This window comes from Carcharhinus amblyrhynchos, chromosome 1 (assembly GCF_965287045.1).
Source record: "Carcharhinus amblyrhynchos chromosome 1, sCarAmb.v2.hapA, whole genome shotgun sequence".
Lineage (NCBI taxonomy): Eukaryota > Metazoa > Chordata > Chondrichthyes > Carcharhiniformes > Carcharhinidae > Carcharhinus > Carcharhinus amblyrhynchos.
In genome coordinates, this window is record NC_137324.1 from 169,777,257 (window position 1) to 169,797,301 (window position 20,045).

The window sequence follows — 20,045 nt, forward strand, 5'->3', positions numbered from 1 at the left end:
CTGGATCCTGAACTTCCTCAGTCACAGACCACAATCAGTAAGGATAGGCAACATCACCTCCTCCATGATCATCCTCAACACCGGTGCCCCACAAGGCTGTGTTCTCAGTCCCCTACCAAACTCTTTATACACCTCGGGCTATGTGGGCAAATTCCCCTCCAATTCAATTTTCAAGTTTGCTGACAACACCACTGTAGTGGGTTGAATTTCAAACAATGACGAGACAGAGTATCGAAATGAGATAGAGAATCTGGTGATCTGGTGCGGCAACAATAATGTCTCCCTCAGTGTCAACAAAACGAAGGAGATTGTCATACACTTCAGTAAGTGTAAAGGAGAACATGACCCTGTCTTCACCAATGGGGACGAAGTAGAAAGGATCGAGAGCTTCAAGTTTTTAGGTGTCCAGATCACCAATAACCTGTCCTGGTATCTCCATGCCAACACTATAGTTAAGAAAGCCCATCAATGCCTCTACTTTCTCAAAGCACTAAAGAAATCTGGCATGTCAGCTATGACTCTCACTAACTTTTACAGATGTACCACAGAAAGCATTATTTCTGGTTGTATCACAGGTTGGTATGGCTCCTGCTCTGCCCAAGACCACAAGGAACTACAAGATGTAGTAAACATAGCCCAATCCATCACGCAAACCAGCCTCCCATCCAGTGATTCTGTCTATACTTTCCACTGCCTTGGCAAAGCAGCCAGCATAATTAAGAGCCCCAGGCTACCCAGACATTCTCTCTTCCACCTTCTTCCTTTGGGAAAAAGATACAAAAGTCTGAGGTCATGGACCAACTGACTAAAGAACAGCTTCTTCCCTGCTGCTATCAGACTTTTGAACGGACTTATCTTGCATTAAGTTGATCTTTCTCCATATCCTAGCTATGACTGTAAACTACATTCTGCATTCTTTCATTTCCTTCTCTATGAACGGTATGTTTTATCTGTATAGCATGCAAGAAACAATACTTTTCACTGTATGTTAATACTTTTGACAATAATAAATCAAATCAAATCAAAAATCAAATCGAATCAATGTCCTGGCCAGCTCATTGATGGAGGTTTTGAGTACTTTCTCTTGAATAATGAAGGATGGGAGGGAAACAGATTAACTTAAGCCAATTTTGCTCATACTTGAGCTTCTGGCTAAAGTGAATCTACTTCGTAGCCAATTAAAATTCACTTAAAAAAATTTGCTCATAGTGTGTAATAGTGCGTAACCAATGCCATTTTGGAAGTTACACTGAAGTTTGTCTCCCCTATTTGGCACATGGAACCCAGAGACCTTGTGAACTATTAATGTAATTAATAGTTAAGGGGAGGTGATGGCCCAGTGGTATTATCATTAGACCATTAATCCAGAAACTCAGCTAATGTTCTGGGGATCCAGGTTCAAATCCCACCACGGCAATTTGAATTCAATTAAAGAAATCTGGAATTAAGAATCTACTGATGACCATGAAACCATTGTCAACTGTTGGAAGAACGCATCTGGTTCAGAAATGTCTTTTAGGGAATGAAATCTACCGTCCTTACCCAATCTAGCCAACATGTGACTCCAGAGCTATAACAACGTGATTGATTCTCAACTGCCTCCAAGGACAACTAGGGTTGAGTAATAAATGACGGCTATAATAAATGAATTCAAAAAAGACTCATTTTTATGAGCATTTATTTAGTAAAAGAACCTTTCTATGTGACTCAGTGACAATATGTTGGGTCCATTTCTTGTCTGTTTAATATTGTTTCCTCGACATTCTACTGTATATTCAATTCCTTCAGGTATTGGGCAAGAAATAACTTGAACCTCTGACTGCTATGATGTGGAGATGCCGGCCTTGGACTGGGGTGGGCACACCTGAAGGAGCAGCACTTCGAAAGCTCATGATTCCAAATAAACCTGTTGGACTTTAACTGTGTGTGTGAGACTACTTACTCTGACTGTTTAGTGCAGACATCAATTCAAACTTCGCAATTCCTGGTTAAATAGCAGCTGTGATGTGGCATTGGGGAGTGACGTAACAGAGCGGGCTTTATAAGTATATCACAGGAAATTAAGAACATCTGCTGCAAGATATTCGTAAAATAAAAGTTTCCAGTAATGGAGAACCCAGGCTTGACAGCTCAAACCAGGACTCTTCTGGACTCAAGGGAATACAGCCTCATGTCGGAAACATAGCCTCATAAATTTACCCCTTTAGGCATGGTATCATTCTGTGCCGTAACCCACTCCAGAGACATTACATCCTGCAGTGTGATGCCTAGAACTGAATGTCATACTCCTGACGCAGTGGTTCCTGGCTTGGGTTTCATTGTCTGTGCATAGTCTGCATGTTTTCCCTGTGTCTGTGTGAGCTTCCTCCGGGCGCTCTGGTTTCCTCCCACAGTCTGAAAGACGTACTGGTTAGGTGCATTGGCCATGCTAAATTCTCCCTCACTGGCCCCGAACAGGCACCAGAGTGTGGCAACTAGAGGATTTACAGTGACTTCATTGCAGTGTTAATGTAATATTAATAAATAAACTGACGCAGTTTAATCAGGACTTTATACAACCTGACATACCTTCTTGCCCGCATCACCAGATAAACCCATTTCATTTGCATATATACCATTGTGTTGCACACTATTCTAACTTCTTAAATATTTAAAATTATTATATTCAATCTGGTCATTCCAGATTTGTTAATGTGAATGATCGGTAGCGTAATAAGAGTAATCAAGTTAGAATCTGCATGTTGCATTATTTGTAATGAATACTATTGGTAAAAGTAACCTTGGAGCAGGAGGGAAGATATGAGATTTTGACAGAATGTACCTACAGAGATGATTTGAGGGGGAAAGAGTCATTTTTAAATGTTAGATTTTTTAAAACAATATGTATTCCTGCAACTTTTTCTTTAGGTAATGTTACTGTAGATGTTGAAGCTTTTGATATTGTTTCCCTAGTATAGATTATGTCTGGAATTTTATCACCCCGACTGCCATGAGAATCGGAGCGGGCGAGGGGCGGACAATGGGAAGGTCCGTTGACCTCAGGCGGGATTTTACGATTTCGGGATGAGCGGGGCTGTAAAATGCCACCCGATAAGTAATGGGTTTGTTAACCTATTCCAACAATCAGTCATAAAATTCACACACATTGTGTCGGTAACTTTCTGGTCTCTTCCGGATTGTGAACTCAAAGTGATTTTAAAAAAAAAGTGCAGGAGAAGGAGACGCAGGCTGCCAGGTCCACAAGAAGAAAATGGGATCAACAAAATCTGGCCACCTACAGAAGGAAAATCCAGGAGGTCATAGATAACAGGGAGGCGATGGCCTAGTGGTATTATCACTAGACTATTAATCTAGAAACTCAGCTAATATTCTGGGGACCCGAGTTCAAATCCTGCCACGGCAGATGGGAGAATTTGAATTCAATAGATCATAGAAATCATTGAATCCTACAGTACATAAGGAGGCCATTCAGTCCATTGAGTCTGCACCAACCACAATCCCACCCAGGCCCTATCCCCATAGTCCCATGCATTTATCCCAGCTATTCACCCTGATATTAAGGGGCAATTTAGCACGACCAATCCACTTAACCCACACATCTTTGGAGTGTGGGAGGGAATCGGAGCACCCGGAGGAAACCCACAGGGAGAATGTGCAAACTCCACGCAGACAGTGGCCCAAGCCGGGAATTGAACCCGGATCCCTGGCACTGTGAGGCAGCAACGTTAACCACCGTGCCACCCATAAACAAAAAATCTGGAATTAAGAATCTACTGATGACCCTGAAATCATTGTCGATTGTCGGAAAAACCCACCTGGTTTACTAACGTGCTGTAGGGAAGAAAATCTGCCGTCCTTACCTGTTATGACTTACATGCAGCTCCAGAGCCACAGCAATGTGGTTGACTCCCATCTGCCCTCTTGGAATGGCTGAGCAACCTACTTTGTTCACCACCTTCTCAAGCGTAACTAGGGATGGGCAATAAACGCTGGCCAGCCAATGATGCCCATGTCCCACAAATGAATTAAAAAAATGTTTAAACCAACATGATGACGTCCGGATGTGGGAACATAAGAACATAAGAACATAAGAAATAGGAGCAGGAGTAGGCCATCTGGCCCTTCGAGCCTGCCCCGCCATTCAATAAGATCATGGCTGATCTGTCGTGGCTCAGTTCCACTTTCCCGCCCTCTCCCCATAACCCTTAATCCCCTCTCTTATCAAAAACCCATCAACCCGCTTCTTAAAAATATTTAGCGAGGCAGCCTCCACCACTTCAACGGGCAGAGAATTCCAGAGATTCACCACCCTTTGAGTGAAGAAGTTCCTCCTCAACTCCGTTCTGAACCGCCCCCCCTTTATCTTGAGGCTGTGCCCCCTAGTCCTACTGTCTTTTTTGAGCGGGAAGAGTCTTTCCACCTCTATCCTATCCATCCCATTCATCATCTTATACGTCTCAATGAGATCTCCCCTCATTCTTCTAAACTCTAACGAGTACAAGCCTAGTTTATTCAGCCTCTCCTCATAGCTCAACCCCCTCAACTCCGGCATCAGCCTAGTAAACCTCCTCTGCACTCCCTCCAAGGCCAAAATATCCTTGCGCAGGTGCGGCGCCCAAAACTGCACACAGTACTCCAGCTGCGGCCTCACCAATGCCCTATACAGCTGCAGCAAGACCTCCCTACTTTTATATTCAATCCCCCTCGCTATGAAGGCCAGCATCCCATTCGCCTTCCTGACCACCTGCTGCACCTGCAGGCTGGGTTTTTGCGACTCATGCACAAGGACCCCGAGGTCCCTCTGCACCGTCGCCTGCTGCAGTTTTTCGCCACGTAAGTAATAGTCCTTCCTACCATTCTTCCTACCAAAGTGGACCACCTCACACTTGCCAACATTAAATTCCATTTGCCATTTCCTGGCCCATTCGCCCAGCCTATCTAGATCCTTCTGCAGACTCTCCACACCCTCCGCACAATTTGCCTTTCCCCCAATCTTGGTGTCATCAGCAAATTTCGACACCCTACACTCGGTTCCCTCCTCCAGATCATCTATATAAATGGTAAATAGCTGAGGCCCCAGCACCGACCCCTGGGGCACCCCACTAGTCACCAACCGCCAATCCGAATAGCACCCATTGACCCCCACTCTCTGCCTCCTATTTGACAACCAATCCTCTATCCACGCTAACACCCTACCCCCAACTCCATGTCCTCTGACCTTCTGCAGTAACCTCTTGTGAGGTACCTTATCAAACGCCTTCTGAAAATCCAGAAAGACCACATCCACCGGCTCTCCTCTATCCACCGCCCTAGACACATCCTCATAGAACTCCAGTAAATTTGTCAGACACGACTTCCCTTTAATGAAACCGTGTTGCGTCTGCCCTATCAAGCAATTCCCTTCAAGATGCCTCGCAATTTCCTCCTTAATGACGGATTCTAACATTTTACCTACCACAGACGTTAAACTAACCGGCCTGTAATTCCCCGCCTTTTGCCTGGCACCCTTCTTAAACAACGGCGTAACATTAGCCGTTTTCCAATCCTCCGGCACTTCCCCGGAATCCAGCGACGTCTGGAAAATAACCACCAAGGCATCCACTATCACCTCCGCCATTTCTTTCAGAACCCTCGGATGCATTCCATCCGGTCCTGGGGACTTGTCCACAATCAGCCCCTCCAGTCTGTCACGCACCACCTCTCTAGTAACAGTAATGTCATTAAGACCCTCCAGTCCTACCACCTTTCCATCGCTAACACCCGGCAAATTATTCACGTCCTCCTCCGTGAAGACAGAAACAAAAAAGTTATTCAAGACCTTAGCCATATCCCCATCCCCTACCACTAGGTCCCCTTTCTCATCCGCTAAGGGACCAACGTTCACCCTAGCCAGCCTCTTCCTTTTTATATATTTATAAAAACTCTTGCTATCCTTTTTTATATTAAGCGCTAGCCCAGCTTCATAGCTTCTTCTACCCTCCTTTATCAACTTTTTTGTCAATCTTTGTTGACATTTAAACCTTTCCCAATCCTCTTCTCGCCCACTGCTCTTAGCTACTCTAAATTCCTCCGCTTTTAATTTAACACTTTCCTTCACCTCCTTCGTTATCCACGGCTTATTACCTCTCTTCCTACTGTCCTTTTTAACCATTGGAATAAATTTCTGCTGAGCACCAAGAAAGATCTCCTTAAAGATCCTCCACTGCTCCTCAGCAGACCTACCTTCCAACGCGCTCCCCCAGTCCACATTCGCCAATTCTTCTCTCATCCTACCATACTCCCCTCTATTCAAACAAAGGACACGTGTCCGGGAACCCACTTTCTCCTCCTCCACCTGCAACAGAAACTCCACCATACAATGATCACTCTCTCCAAGAGGATCCTTCACCTCAAGGTCCCTAATTCTACCCGCCTCATTACATAGCACCAGATCCAAGATAGCTCGCTCCCTCGTCGGCTCCAACACACACTGTTCCAGGAAACTATCCCGGCAGCATTCCAAGAACTCCTCCTCGAGCCCACCTCGTCCAACATGGGTCGACCAATCAATATGCAGATTGAAATCCCCCATAACTACTGCCGTCCCATTCCTGCACGCCGCACTTATTTGCGCGTTAACAGCCCGCCCCACCTCCAGATCATTATTCGGGGGCCTATAGACGACACCCACCAGCGTCTTCCTCCCTTTGCTGTTCCTAATCTCCACCCACAACGATTCCACTTTCTGCTCTTTGGCTCCGATATCATCCCTTGCTACCACCTTGATGCTGTCCTTAATCAGCAGAGCTACGCCACCCCCTCTTTCCTCCTGCCTATCCTTCCTAAACACTTGATAGCCCTGTACATTCATCTCCCAGTCCCTGTCACCTTGCAGCCACGTCTCTGTAATGGCCACCAGATCGTATCCATTTGTGTCGATCTGCGCCACCAGCTCATCCACTTTATTCCGAATGCTTCGTGCATTCAGATAAAGCGCTTTCATCCCAGCCTTCTTCTGGACCCTATTTGCCGTAACGCCACCACTTGGGACATCCTCAGCCTCTTCCCTTACCTGTACCCTATCCTTAACTGTAGACCTCCTAACATCACCTACCCTCGCACCCTCCCCCCCCCTAATTAGTTTAAAGCCCTGTCTACAGTCCTCTTTACTCGATTCGCCAGCACTCTGGTCCCAGCACGATTCAGACCAACCCCATCCCGCCCGAACAAGTCCCACCTACCCCAATACTGGTGCCAATGCCCCATAAATTCGAACCCATTCCTCCCACACCAATCTCTGAGCCACCCATTCACTTCCTTTATCCTGTCAACCCTACGCCCGTCTGCACTCGGTTCAGGCAGTAGCCCAGAGAAGACCACCTTGTCGGTTCTACTGCATGGTAGATTAATTATTTTACTTCTATTTCAAAGACTAATCATTAACTGATGAGAAATTGTGTGAAAAGAATAAATATCCATTCATATCTTAAGAAACATCTAGTGATATATTCTGAGTTATTCTTTTTTAGAGTTAGAAATTGGGCAGTATAGGTATTTGATTTTGAACCTTGCGAGAGCCAGCAGTATTGGTGTGTCTGAGAGAAAGTCTAAAGCAAAATCTTAAACCTGAGGTGCAAATACAGAAGTGCCTTGTCTCAATTCTTCACAGCATTCACATCACATATTCCACATGGCCCAATTGCTTTGACAAAGTGTTATCTGGACTCGAAACGTCAGTTCTTTTCTCTCCTTACAGGTGCTTCCAGACCTGCTGAGATTTTCCAGCATTTTCGCTTTTGGTTACAGATTCCAGCATCCGCAGTAATTTGCTTTTTAGCCTCCCTCTAAACCTGCTAATATACCAGTTAAGAACTAGGACAAGTCTTGGGTCTTGAGATATAAAGGAAGGTTCCCTCAGAGGAAGGAAAAGAGAGAGAGGGCAGTTCAAGACTGACCACCCTGTGGCAGCAAACTCAGTGGCAGCATCTGCGGAACCTTGTCACATTGTACGCTAGTCAAGGAGCATCCACAAAACATTAGGAGCCAATCTTTGTTTTACTGTTTTCAAGCTGATATGACCTTTTGTTCTCATCATCAGTCCCAATCCTTCAGTCCATTTACTAAAGGCTGGCCAAAAGCAACAGTTCAAAACTGCTGACACATAACAATAGGGCTTTTATGTTTTGCAAACTGTCGGTCTTCGCAACCATCTAGGTTTGCTGAGCTACATTTGTTACAGAGCCACAGGGCGGCCACAATGCAGAGGCAAAACCATTAATAAAATGGTACTCTTAATTATAGTCTTTTTTTAGTTTTGCTGAACCTATGAGTGATGGCCAGCCCATCTGTTTCTAATCGCCTCCAACACTCGACAGCTTACATGTTTCACTTTTGGACCCTAAGTCCCAGGAGCATCAAGCCAACTTTTAAACTGCTCTTGCTTTTTGGTTGATGCTGGCAAGAGGCAGACTAGTAGAATTCCATTAAAATGACCACATGGAGAGGAAATACCATCTAGAAAAGAATACTGGATAGAATATTGATTAACTCTTAACAAAGTGAGTAGAGATATTAAGAGAAATTATTTATGCAGCAGGTTGGATCTGGTGCAGCAGGGAATTTTTGAGACAATGCTCATTGCATCTTTCAGAGGAAAATTGGACAAATATTTGAAGCGTAAAGATCAAGGAGGTATAATGGAATTAGTTTTGGAGAAACTGCCACAGACAGAATGGGCAGAATGGCCATCCTCTTTGCTAAGTTGTTTGTTTGCTTATTTATTAGTGTCACAAGTAGGCTTACATTAACACTGCAATGAAGCCACTGTGAAAATCCCCCAGTCGTCACACTCTGGCGCCTGTTCAGCTTCACTGAGGGAGAATTTAGCATGGCCAATGCATCTAACCAGCACGTCTTTTAGAGTGTTGGAGGAAACCGGAGCACCCAGAGGAAACCCACACAGACATGGGGAGAACATGCAAATTCCACACAGATAGGGACCCAAGCCGAGAATCGAACCTGGGTCCTTTGGCGCTGTGATGGTCTAATTGCAGCTGGTGCATTGCCATCTATTAATCCTTGAGGTGAGATGATGCCATTGTGGTAAAGTCACTGGACTAGTAATCCAGGCTAAGACTCGCAATAAAAACAAAGTGCCTGAAAAACTCAGTCCAGTGGCATTCCATTAAAGGTGTCACCTGGGGAGGAAATACTCTATAGAAAAGAATACTGGTAGCATCTTCAGAAATTCTGAAGAAGAGTCATATTGGACGTGAAACTCAATGGGCGAGATCCTCCAACCTCCCAGGCATGTGTTTCCCGCCAGAGGGGGGAGGCAGTGCATTGTTTGCTAGTGGTGGGATTCTCTGGTCCCGCCGGAATTCCCATTGATGTCATCCCATGCCGGAATCAGAAACAGCAACCATGTGAGGAAAAGGGAATGATGCGGTGAGTAGTTAATATCTGGAATAGCCTAACTGTAAGGGTGGTAGAAGCATACTCCAGAGTAACTTTCAGCAGCGTTATAATTTGTCCCATTCCTCACTCTTTCCCTGCGGCTCTATTTCCTCTCCTATACTTATCCAAGGGAATTGGATAAGTACAGGAGAGGAAATAGAGCCACAGGGAAAGAGTGAGGAATGGGACAAATTATAACGCTGCTTTAATCATGCACTGGGGTGATGGGCTTAAAGTCCTCTTTATCACAGAATCATAAAATTATAGGATCATTGAACCCCTACAGTACAGAAGAAGGCCATTTGGCCCATCAAGTCTACACGGAGCACAATCCCACCCAGGCCCTATTTCTGTAACCCCATATATTTACCCTGCTAATCCGCCTGACACTTGGCTCAATTTAGCATGGCCAATTCACCTAACCCACACATCTTTATGTGCCGTATCATTCTATGATTGTGTGTTTGAAACATTGATTGATATCTTTTTGCAGGGGGAACAGGAGTCAAGGAACGTGAAGCAAAGGCAGGTAAATGGAGTTGAGGTACAGACTACCATGACCTAATAGAATGACAGATTAGGTTTGCTTGGCTTAACAGCCTATTCCTGTTGCTTTGTTCCCAAGCGTCATTACTGATTCCATTCTGATAACATTTCAGGATGTTGTGAGAATCTTCAGGAGGTGTTCATTCCATTGTTCATTCCATTCGCCTTGCACCCTCAGAATCACAAAATAGCTACGGCACAAAAGGAGATCCATTCAGCCCATCATGTCTGCACCAGCTCTCTGAATGAGGATTAAGAAAGTCCACCAATGCCTCTACTTTCTCAGAAGACAAAGGAAATTTGGCATATCAGCTACAACACTCACCAACATTTACTGATGCACCACAGAAAGCGTTCTTTCTGGTTGTATCACAGCTTGGTATGGCTTCTGCTCTGACCAAGACTGCAAGAAACAACAAAAAGTTGCAATTGTAGCCCAATCCATCTCGCAAATCAGCCTCCCATACATTGACTCTGTCTACGCTTCCCGCTGCCTTGGCAAAGCAACCAGCATAATTAAGGGCCCCATGCACACCCCGGACATTCTCTCTTCCACCTTCTTCCATTGGTAAGAAGATACAAAAGTCTGAGGTCACGTACCAACCGACTCAAGAACAGCTTCTTCCCTACTGCTGTCAAACTTTTGAATGGACTTACCTTGCGATCAGTTGATCTTTCTCTACAACCTAGCTATGATTGTAACACTACATGCTGCACTCTCTCGTTTTCTATGAATGTTATGCTTTGTCTGCATAGTGTGCAAGAAACAATACTTTTCACTGTTCACACATGTGACAATAATAAATCAAATCAAAATCAAGTGTCATTCCTTTACCTTTTCCCCCACATCCTTGCCCATTGCTTCTATTCAAATAATCATCTCTTGTCTTTTTGAACGCCTCGATTGAACCTGCCTCCACCACACTTCCAGGCAGTGCATTCCAGACCCGAACTACTCGCTGTGTGTAAAAGTTTTGTCTCCATCATATTGGCTTCTTCTGCAAATCACTTTAAATCTGAGCCCTCTCATTCATTCTCGATCATTTTACGAGTGGGAGTTTTATACATTTCTCACCATGTCACACTAATCTGTCCGAGGAACCCAAAAATACAAGTTTATAGGGAAGAGAAGCAAGGTGGGGAAACCTCTCTGAGGACGTCTAAGTAACTCCTGTTATGGTTCTGAAGTTATTCAATGTGTGCCTTTTTTTAAAGAATGGTTTCAACATCTGCTGACGTCTGTGACCTCAAAGGTCACAGCTAAGAGGCAATTTAAGCTGGATCCATGTGTGTTTTATGTGTATCTGGCTGCATTGGCTCTAATTCAGGCTTCAAGAAAAAGGTCCAAACCTTTGCGGCTGGATATTCTTCTTGAGCCGCCTAGACTTTAGCTCGCTCTCTCGCTTTCCATCTCTCATTTTCCGCATGAATGGACAAAGTTGGCATCAACATTGTAAATGTGTTGGATAAACGTGTTGGGATATGGGGATAGGGTCTGGGTGGGATTGTGGTCGGTGCAGACTCGATGGGCCGAAGGGCCTGTTTCTGCACGGTAGGGTTCTATGTAATGTAATATCTATGTAACATCTAGAAACACACCGTGGCCACTTCTATCCTCATCCTTTTGCAGACACTCTTCTTCCATGAGCCCCAACACCACAGGCGTGTCTTGGCTAATTTAAGATGTTTTGCAAGATGATTACAGTGGCAGAAGATCAAGACACAAAACATGTTAAGTTGGAAAGTAACTTTTAACACAGCCCGGAGAGAATACGGGCGAGATTTTACAGGCTCGCTCGACCCAAGACCAGAAAATCCTGCCTGAGGTCAACGGACCTTCCCATTGTCCACCTCTCACCCGCTCCGATTCCTGTGGCGGGCGGGGCAGTAGAATTCTGGCGTATAGGTTTTTCTGTGGTGTGGTTATAGTGTTGACCATTGCATGAGAAATAGGGATTTGTAGGGGCATTATGAAAGTAGAACACATCTGTCCCCAAAAAACCCTCATCTTTCTTGCTGTTGTTTGAACCACACTTCACAGGGCTGCTTGCCAACGGAGAAGGTTCATTTCCACTACCACCGATGGTAAATGTCTTCAACTCTATAAGTAACACAGCATCAGTGAGCTGGTACATTCAAATTTCCCCACAGGACAATGATGCCTTTTCCCAAGAATTATTTTGACACATTGTCAGAAATCTGTACAGTCTTACTGACTTGTAACCTGAAAAAGGATTTAATGAGTTCATCACTGATTACATGAGTTTAATTAAGGATTACACAAAATCTATAGCAGCAAAAACTGCTGAATTCAAAATTGCAATTCAGATGCGATGACATTACGTTATGGTATGATGTGGGGAGGCCTGTGCACATTCCAGCTTCTTTTTTAAAAAATAAATTATTCCTTCCTATTAAAAAGCCAATATGCAGAGTGGACAGGGTAAACCCTTAATCCATCTCCTTGCTTGCTTAAATAATTAATTCAAAATTCAAGATGACCCCAACTCATGGTCCCCACAAGAGGAACATACAAGATCCAAGCCACAAGAAAAGGCATTGCACCCTATCTTGGTCTTGATCTGACACTTGACCTTAGCCAAAAAGCCAAGAGGCTTAATGGCTGCCTCCGCAATGAGGTGATAGAATGTCCAGGTGAATTAAAGAACCCTGGGATGACGGTTAACTGCAGGGGATGGGCATTTACATTCTGTTTGTGGTTGCCGAGTATCACAGATTCTGCTGCCGACAGTTTGCCAACTATGCAAATGTTTAAGGATATTTGGCAGGAATTCTCCCTGAGGCAGCTTTCTCCTCACCCCCACTCAGTCGCGGTAACTCTGGTGTGAGATCAGTGTGAATCCTGTTCATCTGCTAATCTGGAATGTCTGTCAGTCTTACGCCAGAGTTACACTAGGTGTTCTGAAGGGAATTTTAATGGCTGGTCTTAAATTCGCAAAGACTCCTCCTGTGGGATATCTGTGAAATCATTTTCACTTAGGTATCATTCCGGTTATACTATCAGGAACAAGATGAAAGGCCACACAACACCAGGTTATAGACCTGTAGTCTTTCACCTGTCGCTCTGAAAGCTTGTGACCTCAAATAAACCTGTTGGACTATAACCTGGTGTCGTACGACCTCTCATCTTGTCCGCCTCAGTCCAAAGCCAGTGTCTCCACATCACTATCAAGAGGAGTCAGTGAACTGCGGGACTGTAGGTACAAATTACTAACATGGGTCTCACTCTATCTGAGCAGTCGACAACACGAATGGAGGCAGGACTGGCTGAGTAAAGGAATCTTTCGCTCATTGTGAAAATAGCTGCTTGCATGGTAGTGTTAGCCTGGGATCAGTAGCAGCATTCTGAATGCTTTAATTGGAAGGTTGTGGATGCAAGCCCCTTTTCCAAGATTTGACTGCATAATCTGGGGTGACACTTCAGTGCATTGTGTAGGGAGTGCTGCACTGTTGGAGGTGCCCTCTTGTGGGTCAGATACTGTACTGAGGATCTACCTTTTCAGGTGGAAAGATCTCACTGCATAATTCAAGAGCAGAGAGTTTCTTGGTCAACTTTAACTCTTCATCACAAACAGATTATCTGGTCATCATCGTATAAACGGCCATCTAAAGGTATTGACTGCACTTCAACCTACTGAATTGGCACTTTGGGAGGTGCTAGGTTCAGAAGAGGCTCAAATAAGATGTAAGTCTTTCCTTTCTTACAAATCAGTGCCTTCATGCAAGCAAGGTGGGTATAAGTGATACTTAGGCTGAGACAAGTAAACAAGATGGGCTGTAACGTTGTCACACCTACTCACCAATGATCAGACTTGCCACATCTCTTTGTTCTACAAATATAACCCATTGCTGAATTTCTGAGAACGTCCAGTACTCAGCTAGCTCATCTATCCCCTGCGTCAAATTACTCATACTCAGAATTGAAATCGGGCATTATAGAAAAGGCAGCACTCCTTTGACATGGATTGGAGAGACTTGCATTTATATAAATGACATCTTTTGTGACCACTAAATGTTCAAAGAGCTTTAAGCCATGAAGTACATTTCAATTGTAGTCACTGTATTAATTTAGGAAATGTGGCAGCCAATCTGTGCACAGTAAGCTATAAACAGCAATGTAATAATGAATTAATAATCTGCTTTTGTGATGTTGACTGAGGGATAAATATTGGTCAGAACACCAAGGAGAACTCTCATCTTCCACATATCACTTTGGAATTTTCTACTTCAAACTGAGAAGGTGGATAGGGCTCCTGTTTCACATCTAGTCCAAAAGGCAACACAGCACTCCCTCAGTATTGCACAGGAGTATCAGACAGGATCCTTGTGGTTAATTCTTGAAGGAGGACTTGAACCTACTAATTTCAGAGGGCAAGAGTGCACCATGTGGCACACACAAAAACATACAACTAATAATGGGATCAAACTCAATTTTCAAGTGTGATCATCAATATACCTTCATACACCTACTTATTTGGAGTAAAAAAGGAAGTACTGGAAACTCTCAGCAGGTCTGACAGCATCTGTGGAGAGAGAACAGAGCCAATGTTTCGAATCTGGATGACCCTCCGCCAGAGTTAGACTTGAAACGTTGGCTCTATCCTCTCTCCATGGATGCTGTCAGACCTGCTGAGATTTTCCAGCATATACTGTTTTAATTTCAGATTCCAGCATCCGCAGCTTTTATATTGCGTAGGCTGGAGTTGGTTGTTGCCCTTAGATCAGAGGAGGCTGAGGGAAAGACCTATTTGAGGTGTACAAAGTTATGAGGGACTGAGAGGGGGGTAGACAGGAATAACCTGTTTCCCCCTAGCTGAGGGGATCGCTGATTTAAGACGATTGGTGCAAGGACTTAGAGGAGGACAGGAGGGCAGAGAGTGGTGGGTATCTGAGGTTCTCTGTCTGAAATGGTGGCTGAGGCACAAACTCTCTGGGTCTGTACCTGACATACCAACCAGGTGCTGTAACGTGGGATTAAAATGAGCAGCTAGTTTCTTTTTGTTTCTGTCCTTTCTTGGCTGGCACAGACACGATGGACTGAATGGCCTCTTTCTTTGCTGAAGTTTTGCTGTGTTCTATTTTCCTGTTCTTCTGGTTTACCTACCATTTAAATGTTAACTTGGTTCAGTGTTAACATTCTCAACACATGGTGAGATGCTGCACCCCAGAGACCTGAGCACTTAATCCAAGCTGGCATTTTAGTGCAGTACTGGAGGAATGCTGCGCTGACAGCTTTCGGAAGAGATGCAAAGCCAAGGCTGAGCCTGGCCCCCATTTGACGGACCTAAACAATGGCAGGGTGCAACTGAAAGATCAGGGGAGTCCTCCCAACATTCTGGCCAAATGTTCTGCCTCATTCAAGATCATTAAAACCAATAAACTGGTTTTTTAACTCATCCTGTGTTGATGGGATCTTGCTGTGTACAAACTTATTTGCCGATACTGCAACAGTGACTGAACTTCACAGGCAGGATTTTACGGCCTCGCTCATCATGAAGCCATAAAATTGCGCTCGAGATCAACGGACCTTCCTATAGTCCGCCCCGCGTCCACTCTGATTCCTGTGGTGGGAGTGGCTGTAAAATTCTGGTGCGTATGCACTTTTTTATCTTTTCTATAACTTGAGTGTTTAGAAGTTACTATGTAAATATACGTCCTTTCATTCATTTCTGTAGGTGCTTTCAAATTTAGACAGATAAATATATAGACCAGAATTTTCCTTTCCCTCTCGCCATGGGAATTGTAGAGGGAATGGGGTGGAGAGGGAACCATGTAAAGGTCCATTGACCTGGGGTGGGATTTCCAGTTTTGGGGCAAGAGTGGCTGGAAAATCCCACCCACCGACATGTAAATGCATTCATATGACATTAAAAACACAGTTTGAGACTGTTGTTCAGTAAATTAACAACATAGCATTGTGATGAAGTACAAAATCTTTTTTTTCCATTTTACGCAACACAGAATCCTATTATTAACCTGTAGAAGAAATTACTGCAAGATCCAGTTAATCATGTAAAATTCAGAAGGGTTCTGGAGACGGGACAGTTAGTGCAAGCTTAAAACTGGGACTTTGCAGGCCAGTTGTTGCAATAAGTGACGCATCTTGCTCACAAAGGCCCAGTTCCAAACTTACTGTTGACGTATCCATCATCTAGTGACAGATTTTCTCAGTAGATACACTTCATCTGTTCTCAATTGCAGTCTTCTTAACCTGTTATTAACAAATACTGTTAGAATACTTAAGTTTTAAGGTTATTTATAAATATCACAAGTAGGCTTACATTAACACTGCAATGAAGTTACTGTGAAAATCCCTGAGTCGCCACAGTCCAGCGCCTGTTCGGATACACTGAGGGAGAATTTAGCACGGCCAATGCACCTAACCAGCACGTCTTTCAGACTGTGGGAGGAAACCGGAGCAGCCAGAAGAAACCCACACAGACATGGGGAGAACATGCAGACTCTGCACAGTGACCCAAGGCGGGAGTCAAACCCGGGCCCCTAACGCCGTGAGGCAGCAGTGCTAACCACTGTGCCACCGTACTGCCCAGTGCTGGCTCAGGCATCTCCAAATAAATTCTTCTTCTTTTCTCCCCCCTCCCGTTTCTGATTGACCAAGCTGTTATGAGAAGAAGCAGTGAGATTACATATTCAATGATGTTTTCACAGTGTCTGGTCTGAGAAGTGAATGTTTATTCACTTCAGGGAATGGTGAGGAAATGTTAGGAGGATTAGTAGGCTTTTTTTTAATTAGTTCATGGGACATGGCTGGCCAGGATTTATTGCCTCTCCCCATTTGTCTTTGGAAGGCCTTTTCAGAGGGCAGTTGAGAATCAACCACACTGTTGTGGCTCTGGAGTCACATGTAGGCCAGACCAGGTAAGGATGGCACCTTTTCTTCCCTAAAGGACATTAGTGAACCAAATGGGTTTTTCCAACAATCGACAATGCTTTCATCAGTAGATTCTTAATTCCAGATACTTTTTAATTGAATTCAAATTCCACCACCTGCTGTGGCAGGTTTCGAACCCGGGTCCCCAGAACATTGGTTGAGTTTCCAGATTAATAGTCTAGCGATAATACCACGAGGCCATTGCCTCTCTCGAAACCTGTTTGAACAATGTCGTGAATGCTCTCCTGTGGTCCTGGAGTGGGACTTGAACCCAGAGCTTCTGGTTCAGAGACAGGGCTGCTACCCACTGCGCCACAAGACCAATTACCGCGAGGGGGATTAAACATTAGCTCAAGTTTTAAAGGCATACTTAAAGTATTTGTGTTCGAGAGACTTGATTACTCACACTGCCTCCTACTCTCCATCATGACATAGAATAAAAACTTTAAGGAAGGTTGATTAAGGAATAAACTTGACCAAAAAAAAAGCACAGCTCGGTGCCAGGGTATGAGACAATAAGACTGATTAGAATGGATCCACTGTATTGAGGACAATGACAAAATGCAGCCAACCTTGATAGCCATCACAGACAAATAAATGGCATCTATCAACCAGTTCAGTGGGAACAATCAATTGATAAAAGTGTGGAACGTAACGAACATGCTGTGGAAGGAAATGTATTAGAATTGTAACCCTGACAAAGAGGTCAATAATGACTAACCCACATCATCACCAGGACTTTATGGCTTCATTCATCCGGAAATCGTAAAATCCTGCACGAGGTCAATGGGCCTTCCCATGGTTTGGCCCTCACCCACTCCAATTCCTGTGGTGGGAGGGGCGATAAAATTCCGGCCCATTTCTTCTGCTCTACTTACATGCCAAAGCACTCATTGTGGTGACCTACAGTTGGAAAGAATGCACCAGCTATGGTACTCTGTCCAACTGCTATTATTGATCACTTTCTCCAGAGTGTGGACTATTGGAAGGGTGAAGCACAGGTTATATTCAGAAGGCAACTGCATGATGTTTTCCCTAATCTCCGTCAAAAGCACAGAAACGGTGCCAAGTTTTTGCAAGATCCTAGGAAGCGATTTTGAGATTATTCAGTAGCTACTTGTATCTTCATTCAGTTTAATTCTAGATAGGCCACATGGGTTCTTGATGTGTCGTGAGAGAGGGTTCAGGCCAGAGTCCTTTTGTCAATGCTTTCAACAATTTTACAGATGCAAAGTAGAAAGCATTCCTTCTGGTTGTATCAGAGCTTGGTGTGATTCCTGCTCTGTCCACTCAACAACAAAAGTCGTGAACGCAGCCCAATCCATCATGCAAACCAGCCTCCCATCCATTGACTCTGTCTACACTTCCCACTGTCTCAGCAAAAAAACCAGCATAACTAAGGACCTCACGCACCCTGGACATTCTCTTTTCCACCTTCTTCCATCGGATAAAAGATACAAAAATCTGACGTCATGTACCAACAGACTCAAGAACAGCTTCTTCCCTGTTGCCATCAGACTTTTGAATGGTCCTATCCTGCATTAAGTTGATCTTTCTCTAGCTATGACTGTACCACTATATTTCCTTCTCTATGAACAGTATGCTTTGTCTGTATAATGTACAAAAAAAATTTTCACTGTATGCTAATACATGTGACAATAATAAATCAAATCAAAATCCGTGAAGAGGGGTTGTTTTTGGCTAAATATCTCAAAGATGAAGATTGTGTACATCCAAAAGACTCAGGGATAATAAGTATGGAGAAATGTTCAGCAGGAAAAGCTAAGTGAGTTTGGATAGCCTGTCCCATCATTTGTACTGATCGATTCTCACATCCAGAGGCCCTGTTCACCATTGCTGTCGTATTCCCCGAAAGAGCCAGAGAAACAGATCACAAACCCAACGCCAATTAGGGGAAAGCAAAGCTTGAAAGATCTTTCCAATCCTGCCAGTCAATCAAACCTTGCACTGGAGACCGCATTGACTATAACATGATACCCACTTCTTGTGTGACGCAATCTCCAACTCCAAACAGGAGCTCTGTCTTGTAGGCTACAATCCTATCGAGTAGGAACGTCCATTCACGGGGAGGTCAGGTGCAGCACAGTCATGCGGAGACTGGTGAGGGCAAATCGAATTTCCATTCCGCTCAGTTGCTGATCTCAGCCGTAACGAAGCACTGAGCAGAGACTAGGAGATGATCGTCAATGAGGGGAGACATTGAGGCATAGGAGAAGTGTTCTCCTGCCATGGAGGGGGGGGATCCAGTGCACATCCTTCTGTGGACGATGTCCAGATTTCACAAGGCTGACATTTGAAAGGAGATGCCGCTTGAGTAGCAATGTTTTCTCCAGATATTCTAGCATGTGACAAGCTGCACTTTCGGGTAAACATGACTGTTCGATCGATTGTTGTTCCAAATGGCAGTGAAACTGAACATAAAAAGGTTCAGATCTGAGGCAGCACACACTGTGGTTTTTAGTAGGTTTCAGAATAAGAGCTTCCTCTCAGTGTTATCACTGATGATTCACTACCTGTGGAGAGCTGAGTGCTGCACTCGTTCTAGTTTGTGATATTAAATCACGATGTCCTGAAAATTGTGTATCAGTATATCTGGCAGGAATCGACTATATCATTATGGCGTCTTGAAAAGTCTGCAGTTTTGCCTGTATCATTTTAATTCTTTAACCACACTGGGATCACATTTCTTTTTGACTCAGTCAAATTCAAAGCAACAAGCAAAGCCCTACAAAATGGTAAACTGGAGGGGAATTTTCCTGTTTGTAGTCGGCTGCTATTTATTGCAAAGAATAAATGCCAAAGAATTCAACTCCTACAGGAACCAAAAATGAAAATATTCAGCTCAAAAGAATTCACAAGCATTCTTTGGGATGTGAGTGCGACTGGCAACACCAGCAGTCATTGTCCATCCCCATTTGCCCTGAGAAGATGGTGATGGGCCTTCATTTTGAACTGCTCTGCAATGCATTGGCTGTAAAGTGCTCTGGGAAGGCCTGAGGGATGAAAGGCGCTATATAAATGCAATTTCTTTCCTTTAGGCTGCTTGAAGTACAATCTTGGAGTGGGGTCTAGTGGGGTGGAGGGGGACAGGGTCGCTTTGCAGGTCGGGGGGTGGGGCAAGTCACAGTAA